The sequence below is a fragment of the Bombus pascuorum genome, chromosome 11, assembly GCF_905332965.1.
Source record: "Bombus pascuorum chromosome 11, iyBomPasc1.1, whole genome shotgun sequence".
NCBI classification, from domain to species: domain Eukaryota; kingdom Metazoa; phylum Arthropoda; class Insecta; order Hymenoptera; family Apidae; genus Bombus; species Bombus pascuorum.
In genome coordinates, this window is record NC_083498.1 from 6,464,782 (window position 1) to 6,477,291 (window position 12,510).

General features: G+C 39.0%; 1 long non-coding RNA gene across 1 annotated transcript in view; it reads right to left on the bottom strand.

The window, feature by feature from the left end:
- Nucleotides 1-3,263: 3,263 nt before the first annotated feature.
- Nucleotides 3,264-12,510, bottom strand: part of LOC132911913 (uncharacterized) — a 169,410-nt gene continuing 160,163 nt past the window's right edge. Inside the window, exons 3-4 of the long non-coding RNA XR_009659112.1 lie at nucleotides 4,667-4,831; nucleotides 3,264-3,352 (exon numbers count right to left, since the gene is read on the bottom strand). This is a non-coding gene — a long non-coding RNA (uncharacterized LOC132911913). The remainder of the gene's footprint in view (nucleotides 3,353-4,666; nucleotides 4,832-12,510) is intronic.

Here is a 12,510-nt window from a genome sequence, read left to right on the forward strand (position 1 = left end):
TTGAAAAACGTGATATCAAGATGTACCGTTCTTTGAAGTGTGTAATTTTGACTTGCATTGTTTCTGTTACTAATTTATTGTTTTCTATCGACTATTATCAGGTTTGTTTAAGTAATACATCCGTACTTAGTGCTTTATTACATACTGTTATAACGAATTCTTATAGCTTTTCAAATTTTCTCTATTCGTTTGTCGTTGATTATCTGTTTAAGTGTTATTGTTATTATTAGTTTATATCATATGCTTCTGAGATAGAGTTTGAGTTTGATTGTTGCTTTATTCTGACATAATCCGTTCAGTTTTATACATTAATGCTAAATCTTTGATTATCTTTTGTGCATATCATTGCTTGACTATGGGGATGTCTTAGGAAAATAGTAACCTATAGATTTGATGACATTTGATACAAAACGTTTCGTAATGTTTGATTTATTTTAACAAAAATGGATGTACAGATACGTTTATATAATTTTTTGATTAATTCAAATTATAATATTCGTCGCGTTACAGATCTTTTTCTACCATTTCCTTCTTCCAGAGGATTTGATGATTCTTATTCGATGACAAGCTTCGCAATAACTTTTCATGGATCAACGACACCAATGATAACGTTTTTCACGTGAGTCGCATGCATTTTTGTTCCTCTAATCGCTCAATTATGTCGTAAGAGGAAAGATCCGAATTGGCACGGTGGTTAGTTCTATATTGTATTAAAGTAGCACGCAAAATTGAGATAGTAGAAATTTGTTTTGATCAACCAGCTAAATAGTTTTGGAGCAAATAGTTAATTAACAACCAATAAGAGTATAATGCTAACATAATATGGTATTACAATATAAGTAATTGATATATACACTTGAGAATTAGTTTATGTATATATGTAGAACATTCGTTAATTTGATATAATAGTCTACACTATAGTATATTGCGCGTATAATATGTTTAGTTTATAATATATTGTCCTATAATATGTTCGTAAAAAGTTCATAAATCGAAATTATATTATGCGCTTGATTTCTATTTTAATAAAGACGAATTGTGAATGGGATAAGTTGGAGATGGTCGGTATAGTAGGGAAACACGGCGCTGGTACTATACCATACCTCGTCGGTGTTATACGAAATACATGATGGTTGTTGGTAGAACAGATCCCACCCGAATCTAATCAACTCTTAATTCTCATACTTCAGGTGGCGCTAGTAACTCAATTTGAAATTCAAGCTACCCCTATCAACCCTTAATTAAAATTTTTACATCATGATCCAATATCGAAAGCCAAAACTTGGGTCTCTAACAGGAAAAAGAAATCAACGAATCATCTTACCCATACTACAAAATCTAATTCATTTAATTAACTTCCCCACCCACGTAACAACTCAATTCAATCACACCTCCTCTAATACTCATAGAGCAATATCTACCCTAATTACTTCTTCCTCTTAATTTCCTATTTAAATTCCAGATTAATTCTCTAAATATCGTCGTCAATAAAGGACAAAACGAAATTTCCGTGAAATGCGGTTATCGCGAAAGAGCCGTTTAACACGAGTTCGAGCCGAATCATTTATTAATTTCATTTGATATTGTAATTAGTTTTGTCATATTTTTGGAGCATAAACGACGTTTCCTTTCCATTTTTTATTAAAATTTCCAATTTCAATTCCCTATTTAAAAAACGATCAAGGGACAATCCTTTGAAATATCGACCATGAAACGGTGCAAGAACACCGTGGTACGTCCGCGATCCAAAGACGAATCCCACAAAGAGAGTCAGAGTTCGTGCGTGAGACTTCATCAAAACGCAGTCAACGGAGCGCGCAACTCGGCGCCCCCGGTTGTCGTCGACAATAGGTCGCTCAATGCTACCTAATTCGCAACAATGGCCCCCGCGGCCATATATTAATGGTCCGTGCCCGTATATATTCGCCGGCTGGCATTATATTGTCCTGGAGGAGAGCGGGCATGCTCGCGCGCGTGTTGCCCCTCGTAGGTGAGAGCGTGTGGCACGCACACTCCTACGGGTTCCGCTTTGTCAGCTCGGAAGCAGAACGGGCCGGACGTGTACGGGACCGGGGGCAGATGCGACTCAATTTCGTGGATGACAAATCGGGCCCGTAACGTTGTCAGGCGACGATTAAAGGGCGCGGCCCCCGGCCGATTTAATGGCGCCCGTGATTTCGATTAGCCTCACGAACAGACCGGTTTACGAATACTATTATCGATAGGATTCATCGAATTCTTATGGTTGTAGGTTTTTCGAAACGAGATAGATCGATTGGATGATCAGGGATTTTTTTATTGAAATTTTCAACACTATAACTTGCCAAGTTTTTACTTTTTCACGATATCAGAGTATTCTAAGAGCTGAATGCAAAACTTCTAAATTTGAAGTCGATCCAATATCCCTACATAGTTTTCTTAAAATCATCTCATTTTCATACACAATGATATCTTTTCGTAATAAACGTATCAAAAGTTTCCATGTGATTCCACTGGGATGAATATCAGATACGAATTTGATGGTGGAAAAATCGTAAGGTCAGCGGTTGATCGGAGCCGATGGAGCGGTTTATAAAGAGCAGCCAGGCGGCTCGTTGACGGAAGCTAATTCCATCGACGTGTAATTCGATTTCGAGACGGGGCGAGCCGCGCATTAATAAGCGAGCGGACACCGCGGGTGATCGTTCCGCGGCGGCGTGTATGCGCGCGTACTCTCGTCCCGGGGAAATTAATGAATTTCGAATCGAACCACCGCGAGTAGTTAATTTTCGTGGAAGCCGCCGCGGAAGATGGCTACCTGCTTCGAGAACACGCTCGTTTAATGCCACCGGGTACTAATGGCGTTTCGATTGGCCTCCGACCAGTGGCGTAGTCACTTTCTCCCTTCTTTAACGTAATAAAGTTGCTTCGCAATGAAATCTCTTCCAACAACCAAGATCTTCACACATATTTCCTTTTTTGTTCGGCATTATTTCGATTTCAATTGAAACTCCGTGCTGTGGTTACACTGGTTCTCTTTTATCCCGAGAAATTTTAACAATTAACTGCCACAACTTTCACAAATAAACATTCCTCGTTTTTCTGTTTTATTTCATTTTCTGTCGAATTTTTGTTCCCAACATTTTCGTGGAAGTAAAGAATTTGGAAGACAACAGTTTTCGTAACTCGAGGGAAATTCCAACGCTTTTAAAGAAATCATGGATCGATTTTTATTTCCAATTTCTGCAAAACTTTACATTCATGCGCTTCTTAGATTAGCTGTTGCAAATGTTGGTTCCAATTCTTCGTGATCTTTGATCTCGCGTAAGAACATGCGAGAACTCACTGTGGGAAGTTGCGTTTCTGTAACACACTGTACGCGCAGGACATTAATCACAGTAGTAATTGAGATTTCCTCGGCGATTTCTTTTTGAAAGATTACAAGATTACTTTACCCTTCTTAAATGGAACGGCGCTATATTTGTTCCTTTAATATCGCACAAGGAATTAAAACAAGTTCAGCGATCAATCAAACGCAGCACGGTGTAATTTTTCTGTACTTTTAATATTATGCGGTCTTCTTCCTTTTTCTCCAATTTTTCAAGATGGAAATGACTCTCGTTATGCAGAATTCATTTTAGATTTATCATATATCGCAACTATACTCTTGTCACGATACTTTAAACTTTTAAGTTTATTAAATTTTCTTTAAACTTTAGCTGTACGTTAATTAATCTATAAATCCCAAATTATTATGAAATTCTCAATTACATTACGTTAAAATTATTTAACTCTCGCTCGCTCCTTGTGCCAATTTGACACATTTCTTCGGTAAAAGAATATATTATTTTACAATTTATGGAACGATATTTTTGGAACTTTTTCAGTTTGACGCGCGAATGAAATCCTCTGACCTTGAAGGAGAATTAGCGTGAACGTCTGTGTACGACAAAGAGCAAAATTAATTATTTATCCTTTCACTTCATCGATGTTTCGCTATCGTGTAAATTTTTTATCTTATTATTTAATTTGTACTTTATAATTTGTCCATATTTGGACATTCGGTAAATTTTTCTAGCTTCGTGTCAATTTCACACGAAAGATACATGGAGTTGCGAAATTTTATTTCATGTTAAACTCGAAATATCTCTAAACTATTACAACTTTACGTTTTACAAAAATTCACGATAGCTATCTCGAGCATATAAAAACATCGAATAAAATAAAAATTCCCAATTACTTCCAACCTGGTAGAAATCAGCAAGTCTAAGTTTGAAATTGCCAACGAGCATCCCAAGAATAGGCGAATTTCCAATAAAAGAAAAAACCGGCAATAATGTTCCACGTCGTATCATTTTCAAAAATAAGTAAACTCTCGTTCAACACCTTGTACGGTTCCTCTTTACCTAATTTCCAAAATAAACACGGTTCCTTCGTCTGATTCTTCACTGTAAAATGAACGAGAGCGCATTCTTTGAAGGTAGCTCGACTGGAAAAACCGAGCAGAGATCGGACATTTCCACAGAACTATCGGTGAACATACGGACGTGCTGGTTTCCCGTGGCGATACTTGACAAACGATGCCCCATAATGTCCCGGATAACAGGGCACCATTGACTCTGGCCATTGTCGTATGGGACATCGTCGAGCACCGGCCACCAGGCGGTCCCTGGCCACGGCCACTTACTTATTTTCCCCCATTGTTCTCGATCCTCGAATCCGCCCTTGTCCCTCTTCCACGTCCAACAGTTTTCACGCTCGATGTTTATGGCGCTTCGTTGAAACGGTGTCACGTTCCTTTCCCTCTTTGCCAGCCTCGGCTCTATTAACCGGTCAGGGTAGCCGGTCCTTTCTCTGTAATGAGATTATCTGCTGGTTACGACCTTGTCCACGCGAAATCCGAGTAAAATCAGCCACGACTAAACTGCGCAGGTTGCAGGCTAGTCATAAGGCGAGGTCCTGTTCGAAAATTTAGATGAGATCTTAGATACCGGTGATGCGGATGAGCTTTAGTGGTTTGATGTATAAGTTTAAGAACGATCGTGTACGAATCGAAAGTTTGCTATTTCATGTTCAAAGATTCTCACGAGTTTCGAATTTTTAAGCAACGAGCGTAGAGTTTATTAGCGTGGGAAGTTTCAGATGAGATCTTGGTTGTCTTGGGGATGGTTATATCGGTTACGGGGTGAATGTAAGTTCGGGAAATTGTGAATAGGAAGTTTAGAATTCCAAGTTCATAGACTTTAAAGTTTCCAATTTTTAAGCGAGAGTATATCGCAGTTAGGATTGTCTAAGGATTCAGATGAGATCTCGATTGACACGTTGCCGATGGTTACATGGGTTACGGGGGTGAGTTCCAGTGTTCCTAGCTGTTGAGGGCTGTACGTAGAAGAAAACTGATTGGAAATGCATATTTCCTTTGAACGTTTATTATTACGTTCGAATTTTAGAATCAACGTTCGCTTGTTATCAACGTAATGTCCACTTGACTACCCTTTTATAGATTATACATATTGTACAATTAATTCCACAGAAGTACCTTAAAATTGTTATCCTTCCTTCGTTACAATCTACCACCAACTTTCAAATCTTTTTACACTATTTCCCCCATCGTCGAATTTTCCAAATATTTTACATTTCAAAGAGAGATTCCCAATAATCTCTCTTTTTCTTTTCAAATTACACAACAACCAATATCAAGTCGAAGAATCTATAATCACACAAAGGCTAAGGTTTACCTACAATTTCATTGTTCCGCTTTAACAGCTAAAATGCAGTCTCCGAAAGCGATTCGTGAGTTTCGTCGAATTCCACGTTTGACGAGACAACGGACGAAGGAATTTTAACAGCCGCTGAAAACACGTTTAACGCGATTTTACGCCGTTCAACCTTCCAGTGCTCGGCTCACGGTCGAAACGTCCATCGCGTCGGAATGTTAACAATCTTCTAACTACCGCCGGTTTTATACAATTCCATTATTGTTGAAACGTAGCTGAGGGCCATTTTATCAGAGGATATTGCGCGATTTTGCGTGTTTCTCCCCGTTAACGGAACCTTTCCAGACATTATCCACTTTTGTATTCGTACGACGCGGCGGCCATCAGGACCGTTTTACTGCTCGAAACGTACACGCTAAACGATCGTTTAGCTACGCGGCCTCCGCCAATTACATTATCTTCCTGTTATTAGAATATTCCACAGGGCCCGGGGTAATTTTAATGGCCACCTAATATCTGTGATCAACGAGGCTGTCGTTATTCTATTCGTCGGTCGTACAACGCTGGTTTTTCCATTCGATCGTTTTCACCCGATAGTAATCGCTCCTCATTTCCAGCTCGTTCCCGCATGTTTCTCGTTGTCATTATGTTTGTTGCCGCGGGTCCTTCTCTGATCTTAACTATTCTTAACCGATTACGAGAAAATAGCGGAAAACGTGCGCGCGTATTCCACCGCGGCCACTTCCTGTTCTGAATTATCGAAGGATGGATGAAATAGCAGGGTCATTAATAGATATTGATCTACGGATTTTTATGCATTCGCGGGAAAAATACGCACAATACGCGTATAGATATATACTTTATTTTCTTGCCTCTCGGCCTTGAGAGGGTTGCGAAAGAACCAACGTGTACCTTTCTTGATATTTATGATATTTTTCAAGATGCCGAGCTGGCAAAATTCAGTAGGCGTTTTTATGCTGGGAACTTTCAAGGCGGAAGCTCTCAAAATTGAAATTTTAAAAGTCGGAGCGTTTAACTTAGGATTCTGCTAGTTAGAAATTTTTAAGCTTGGGTTTCTGTCACTTAGGATTCTCGCAGTTTCGCATCTTTCGACGTCCGAGCTTTTATAGTTCGCTATTCTCGCACAACTTGTATATCTCCGAAGTTTTCAGTTTTGGTAATTCAAGACTTGGATAACTCTTAAGTAAACTTAAGGCAGAATCTTCGGAATCTGAGCTCACAAACTCGGGATATTTGTAGCTAGATTTTTCTAAAATCTAATTTAGAAATCAGAACATTTCCTGTTGAAGTAACTACTTCAAGAAAAACTCTACATCTTTATTTATGTATATCCGTGACCTGGAGACTGCTATTACGCAGAAATATTCTAAATAAGAAGAGGTGCATATTATTGTACCCTTGAATATACATTATGTTTTGGGTTGCAAGGTTTAGGAACAAAGGAACTAATAAACAGATTTCTATTTATGTTCCCTATAGCCTCCAGCCAATGCTATAAGGTTAACTTTTTTGGCAATGTCCTTTTGCTATAAATATATGAACGTGCTCCCTATCATTCAATTATCTAGTAACACTAAGAGAATAAGGATCTGAATCAGCATAAACTTATACATTATATTTATATTTATACCTGTAATTATTTCAATATACTTTTCTATCAGTCAGCCTCAACCTCAACATTTGCAAAATTTTTCTGAAAATTCTAAGGGCAGTGCTCTGTACATCTTGCACCTGTGACGCGAACAAACTCTTCAAGATTCTCTTCACTAAACACTCTTCTTAGAAAAAAAAAGGACGAAAAGAAAAACATATTTTCCATGATAGGATCGTCGTATATTCCGAAAGAGAAGACCATAGGTCGCCTAACAGAACTTTCCTAATTTCTCTCAGTTATCCGGTAAGAATCTTGGAAGGATCCCGTTTCCAGAGGCACGAAAAGCTAACGGTTCCCGAAACGCGAAAAACCTAGACAGATTTATAACCGGCTACCGAACGCGTGGACCTAAGAAGAGTCAAGAGAGATTCAGCCAGATCTGACTACATCCCCAACTGTATTATAGATCTTGCAAGGGAACGTTGACTAACGACGATCTCGATCGAAACGATCTCGAAACACATAATTCGTTTTCGTTTTTCCATTTCGTTGTTGCCCGTTGGTCCAGGCGGACACCTGCAGTCCCAGCGAGACCCGTTATGCTCATCGGACAGAGATTCCGGCTAATAAAGACATAATTCTAGGAGATAGAATCTACAGGGTTCGCACGAGACCGCGGTGGCCATCTTTACGAGTCGAGTCCGATTCGAGAACAGATCGAATGTCGGGTTTGCTGGCTTCATGCATCTCTTTTTCTTTTTCTTTCTTCTTTTTCCTCCTTTTTTTCCTTCTCCCTGGAAAAAGCAACGCTTTCCTTGCGGGATTTATGGCCTCGTTAACGCGATCCCGCACTCGCGCGATGCTGTACAAGAAATTGATTATTAAACCGCGACCGCGTAGGTGAACCTTTCTTGATCATTCTTTCCTTTCGTACAGGCTTCTCGTACAGTGTAATTCTATATCTACGAGAATGCAAACACGTTTCCTTGATTGTTCGATGGCCTGTGGCGAAAACACGTTTAAGCGATTAAGGGCGTACCGTGTTTTTGCAGGGGATGTTGTCGAACTCTCGCCGTCAAATTTCTTAATTTCTGAATTTCTTCATTCAGACAATGTTTCTCGATTATACGTAGATAATTTCCCGTGTTTGCACAATGATTTATCGAATATCGATTTCAGTGAATTAGCAAGTTGTATTACGAGTTGTAATGTCTTGTAATTTTTCATCGAATGGAATAATTAGTCGGATAATTCAATTTATATTTTATAGGAGGACTGTCAGAAAATTTGCTCGTAAAGTTTCCATTCGTTTTATATATTATCGAATTTATCGCTGCTATCGATAGATAGTAATTTCTAACTAGTGTCTTGTAAGATCTCACCAGCAAATTCTGTTCAGTTGAGCAAAGGAATCTTGATAATGAAATATTTAAAAAATGTAAATCTCTGAAGATAATGTAATTTATTTTTTCAGAAATAAAATAATAATAATAACGATAAATATAGAAAAATATAGAAAATATAGAGAAAAGGTATTTGTCATGTAGATTGGAATAGATTGATCTTTAGGTTCATATCGTTGATGGTTTTGATGGTAGAAGGATTGTTATTGGAGATCGTCCATTTCTTTGGTTAAATAAAGAAATACGGAGGAATTTCGAAGAGAATGATGTAAGAATGATGTTGGAATGGATTAGGTTATATAACGGAAATGCAAGATGTGTCTGTGCAGTAGATGAGGTGTTTGAAATATATATGATTTATCTTGGTCTTCTTTTCAGAAGAGTTTAGTAGATTCAAACAATTTCTTTCATGATTTAGTGGTGTATTATGTATAAACCGATAGATATTCATATTTCTTTAGGATTGCGATCATAAATTTTTAGACCATACCTTTCAAAAGTGAAGTTTTATAAATGCCTACAAATAAAAAACGTTTTACTAGAATTAGATCTTACGAATGCCAGGAAACTTTTCGCTGTTGAAAAGATAAGACGAATCAGTTTTTAAGTGAACTTTTTTACAAAGAGAATTTACGAAGCAACTTTCTAAATCATTTTACGAACTTCCTAAACTTTCTCATTGAATTAACTATTTTTTAAAATCGTATCTTATGTAAACAACCTGTGTTGACAAACGATATTCAAACCACGATACTCCCAACAAATCTTCGAATTATTCAAAAAATTGGAAGGTCTGCTTCGCTTTAATTCAAACTTATTTAAAGCCAAGAAAGGGTCTGCAGAGAAACAGATGAAAAGGTTAGTTACGCGAAAGACAAGATTAAATATCTCAAATTTCAAACTACAATTTTTCTATTCCTTAAACCGCGATCCTTTCAACGCATTTATTGGAAATCTTTTCAAACTTCCATTGAACAAAAAAAAAAAAACAAAAAAACAAAAATCAAGAAAGAATAGAAAGAGAAAAAATGGTGTAACGCAAGTGTCAAATTCGAGCTCGTTTGCCGTGGCAATCCCGCGCAAATCGCCGCGAAAACCCGCCAGGGAGAAAACAACCGCGACCGATGGTCCGCGGTCCAATCGCCCGCAAAATGGCCTCACATTCCGCACGCTAACAACAACTTGATGAAACGATTAAAAGCGTAACGAGGGCGTCGTCCCGCTCTTCCATCCCTTTTCATCTTCATATACCATTTCGCCGCTGATGGCTGTTGTTACGGTAGCGTGTGCATGGACCGCGCAAATTTCCACGCGAGAATTTTCCCGATTCGCATGTATGAACGGTCGCCGTCCCACAGGACGCGTCGCCAGCCTCGTTGACAGAGCGTTCCTCTGGGAACAGCCCTGATAAATCTGTCCAGCCGATGTTAACTGCGATTTCCGTGGACTGCCGCGCGAAAACCCCGCTCGATTATGCGAATTCAACCCTTAGTGGCTCTTTACGGAACTGTCGAGAATTTTAGGGAATTTTATGGAATTTTATGGAAATTTTGGATAAGGTGATTAAGTGATAAGAATCTTTAGAATTTGGGAAACTGCGCGGAAGACTTTTGTTGAATGAAATTACGTGCATTCACCCTTTACTGCTTCTTTTCTTATCTCTGTGTAACGTTGAAGAATTTTAGTGAATTTTATGATATTCCCAGGGAACACTGAATCTTGGTACTGTTAATTGTTTCGCGAGTGAACATTCTTGAATATTGCTAATTCTCAACTACAGAAATTTCATATTTCCTTTACTTTGCATCTTCTATTTCCTCTAATCTTTCGTCCTTCATTTTCTCCAATCCAGTGGCTCTGAAACCTTCGCTATTTTCTCAACCCCTTAAAAACACAAAAATAACAAAAACTATGCAAGAATAAGGAAAGAAGGAAGAATTTAGATTCTGCGGGAAGGATAAATCAACAGATATCGCAAAGAATTCCAAATCCAGCATCGAATCAACGCAATCACTGTGTCAATAAATCATTGCGGGGAGCCAAATTCCTGCACCAAGACCAAACGCGTTATTATTGTTACAAACAAGCCGGGGTTGCACGCAACCGAACCGCGAGTCATCAAAACCACCCATAACCGTATCCATCGCCACCGCCATTACGCGAAACGAGACGTGAGCGTCGCTCAAAACAGGATGTTAACCCGTCGACTTCCACCGAAAAGCTTTTCCCGTCGTGGCATTAAGATATCGACACGCTAATGTTCGTCCATTAAACGCTTACCAACCGGAAACGATTTAATCGTTCTCAGCCTTAGAAACAAGCTAAACGTGTTCCATCGTTCGTGTAATTCCATCATCTACGTGGTTATCATCGAGGTTACTCTATAGCATGGAAATCACTCGTCATCGTTGAAGAAAACAATTTTTCCCATCAGGTTCGTTTTCCATCAGGGAGGCAACGTCGATCTCGTCGCCAACCGTCCCGACCGTATTAACATGGCGAACCGTGTGCGGGGGAGACTAGGCGCGATAAATAAACCCCGAGCCCATTGAAGTAAGTGGTTATGTTTTTAACACGTGCTTCAGACTAACAGTTCACCACCCGCGCCCCTTCAGCCCGGTATAAACCACAGGAGAACGCGCTTCGCCATCTCCATAAGCCACGTCTTTCCCAATGGCGTAGCCTATCAAGATTTTGTATTCCATAATTCTTCGCTATTTTTTGGTCGCATTTTCATGAATTTGTGAGTATTTCTTTGCAGTATCTATTCTATATTTTATGTTCTTTGAATTTTTGTCGATTTACTGGATTTGCGAACTGTTTTCGAAGCTCGTGTTTCATACCTTGGCCAATTTGGCAGTTTCCACGTTACACGAACTTAAGTTTCTCAAGATTTTTGTTAATCCGTTAGGTTTGCGAACATTCCTGGAAGTTTGTCTTTTATACTTGGCTTCTTTGGCCAATTTGGCAGTTTCTATATTATATACAGGTTTCTTAAGGTTTTTGCCAATTTTTATCGAGTTCGCGAACGCATTTGCAAACTTATATTTTATAGGAACATCCGTAGGTTTTCTGCAATCTTAGTCGATTCGGTAGTTGTACGTTGTATTTAACCTTCTTACGGTTTTTCTTAATTTATTGAGCTTCTAGACGTTCGACAAGTTTGTATTCTATGCTTTTCTAAGATTCTTCGGGATGAAGATTCTGAGGAATTTGCATTTCAAATTCGTCGATGAATTAGTTTCGAAGTTAGATAGATTGTTTTTGATTTGTTGATTTTATGAAAATTCTCAAGAGTTCGCGAGGAATTCAGGGTAGCTAGTACCTTTTGCAAAGACTCGACAAAGGCTGATTGGTGAAGCAGATGCCAATGAACGTCTAAAATATTTTGCAATGAAGAAATTCGAGATCCATCGAAAAATTATGAAAATGGGAAGAATGCCGCAAACAAAATTAATTTAGAATTTTTACGACGACCAAGAGACCTCATAACTAACATCCATAGCTCATTCTCCTGAAGGATCCACCATCGCGTCATTTCCCGGATCACAGGAAGCACTTCTACGCTACTGGTGTCCAAGCAGGGCCACAGAAGTGCTACGCGCGCGAACATCGAGCTGACAACGAAGAGTAAAAGAGATGAGCCAAAGTAAGAACGAAGAAGAAACGCGTATGAAGCGAGAAGAAAATGGAAGAATGGTGAAGGAAGAGGAAGAAAGGGACAAAGAGAGAGGTTCTCTCTCGTCGAGATGGGAGATGCGCCGACATAACCGATAAATAACAACGGCAACGAGCC